Raw genomic sequence first — 2,747 nt, forward strand, 5'->3', positions numbered from 1 at the left:
AGATTCATTCCCATAGGAAGTGGGTTAGGCTTAAATTTATTTCATACTTGCTTTTTGATGCTCTCTTTGCTTCAACTCTCATCCTTATGTGAGCATCATTAAAATTGCTGAGCCCATCTTAATGGCTATAAAGAAAGCACTTCTTGGGAGATAACCCATGTTTTTATTTTGCTACTGTTTTATTGTGTCTTCGAAGTTGTTACTACTGTAGCAACCTCTCCTTATCTTTATTTTATCGCATTGTTGTGCCAAGTAAAGTCTTTGATAGTAAGGTTGATACTAGATTTGGATTACTGCGCAGAAACAGATTTCTTACTGTCACGAAATTGAGCAGCCCCGTCTGTAAGTAACTCAGAAAAATCTGCCAATTTAGGTGCGTGATCCTCAGATATTTCCGCAACTTTCATTCAATTTGAGCTTTTTCATATGAGCAAGTTAAGTGCCCCTGAAAAATTCGTCTTTACGGACTGTTCTGTTTTGATAGATTCTGTCTTTTATTTCGCATTGCCTCTTTTGCTATGTTGGATGGATTTCTTTGTTCCATTAACTTTCAGTAGCTTTGAGCAATGTCCAGAAGTGTTAAGAATGATTGTGTCACCTCTGAATATGTGAATTTTTGATTATGCACTAACCCTCTAATGAGTTTGTTTTGAGTTTGGTGTGGAGAAAGTTTTCAAGGGTCAAGAGAGGAGGATGATACAATATGATCAAGAAGAGTGAAAAGTCTAAGCTTGGGGATGCCCCCGTGGTTCATCCCTGCATATTTCAAGAAGACTCAAGCATCTAAGCTTAGGGATGCCCAAGGCATCCCCTTCTTCATCGACAACTTATGAGGTCACCTCTAGTGAAACTATATTTTTATTCCGTCACATCTTATGTGCTTTATTTGGAGCGTCTGTATGTTTTTGTTTTTGTTTTTGTTTGAATAAAATCTGATCCTATCGTGCTTGTGTGGGAGAGAGACACGCTCCACTCGTTCATATGAACACTGGTGTTCTTAGCTTTACTTTTAATGTTCATGGCGAAGGTTGAAAACCGCTTCGTTCATTCCTATATGGTTGGAAACGGAAAATGCTTCATGTGGTAATTGGTATAATGTCTTGAATAATTTGATACTTGGCAATTGTTGTGCTCATATATATCATGTTTAAGCTCTTGCATCATATACTTTGTACCTATTAATGAAGAACTACATAGAGCTTGTTAAAATTTGGTTTGCATGATTGGTCTCTCTAGAGTCTAGATATTTTCTGGTGAGGTGTTTGAACAACAAGGAAGACAATGGAGAGTCTTATAATGCTTACAATATGTTCTTATGTAAGTTTTGCTGTACCGGTTCATACTTGTGTCTGCTTCAAACAACCTTGCTAGCCAAAGCCTTGTATTGAGAGGGATTACTTCTCGTGCATCCAAAATCCTTGAGCCAAAAACTATGCTATTTGTGTCCACCATACCTACCTACTACATGGTATTTCTCTGCCATTCCAAAGTAAATTACTTGAGTGCTACCTTTAAAATTCTATTCTTTGTCTTTGCAATATATAGATCATGGGAAAATAGCCTTAAAAACTATTGTGGTATTGAATATGTAACTTATGTATCTTATTTCTTATAAGTTGCTTGTTGAGCGGTAACCATGTTTCTGGGGACGCCATCAACTATTACACCTTTGTTGAATATCATGTGAGTTGCTATGCATGTTCGTCTTGTCTGAAGTAAGGTGATTTATCATGATCAAATGGTTTGAGTATGCATATTGTTAGAGAAGAACATTGGGCCGCTAACTAAAGCCATGAATCATGGTGGAAGTTTCAGTTTGGACTTTGGACAATCAATCCTCAATCTCTTATGAGAATATTTCTGTTGTTGAATGCTTATGCATTAAAGAGGAGTCCATTATCTGTTTTCTATGTTGTCCCGGTATGGATGTCTAAGTTGAGAATAATCAAAAGCGAGAAATCCAATGCAAACCTTCTCCTTAGACCTTTGTACAGGGGGCATAGAGGTACCCCTTTGTGACACTTGGTTGAAACATATGTTATGCAATGATAATCCATGAAAATCCAAGCTAATTAGGACAAGGTGCGAGCACTATTGGTAATCTATGCATGAGGCTTGCAACTTATAGGATGTCTTATGCATAACACATATGCTTTATTACTACCGTTGACAAAATTGTTTCTATGTTTCAAAATAAAAGCTCTAGCACAAAAATAGTAATCCATGCTTCCCTCTGCGAAGGGCTTTTCTTTTACTTTATGTTGAGTCAGTTTACCTACTTCTTTCTATCTTAGAAGCAAACACTTGTGTCAACTGTGTGCATTGATTCCTACATACTTTCTTATTTGCATTCATCATATTACTTTGTGTTGACAATTATCCATGAGATATACATGTTAAAGTTGAAAGCAACTGCTGAAACTTATATCTTCCTTTGTGTTGCTTCAAAGCTTTCTACTATGAATTTATTGCTTTATGAGTTAACTCCTATGCAAGTCTTATTGATGCTTGTCTTGAAAGTACTATTTATGAAAAGTCTTTGCTATATGATTCAGTTGTTTAGTCATTATCTTTACCATTGCTTTGAATCACTTCATTCATCTTATATGCTTTACAATAGTATGATCAAGATTATGTAAGTAGCATGTCACTTCAGAAATTATCCTTGTTATCGTTTACCTACTCGAGGGCGAGTAGGAACTAAGCTTGGAGATGCTTGATACGTCTCAAACGTATGTTTTGCTCAC

This window comes from Lolium perenne, chromosome 1 (genome assembly GCF_019359855.2).
Source record: "Lolium perenne isolate Kyuss_39 chromosome 1, Kyuss_2.0, whole genome shotgun sequence".
In the NCBI taxonomy this organism is placed as follows: Eukaryota; Viridiplantae; Streptophyta; class Magnoliopsida; order Poales; family Poaceae; genus Lolium; species Lolium perenne.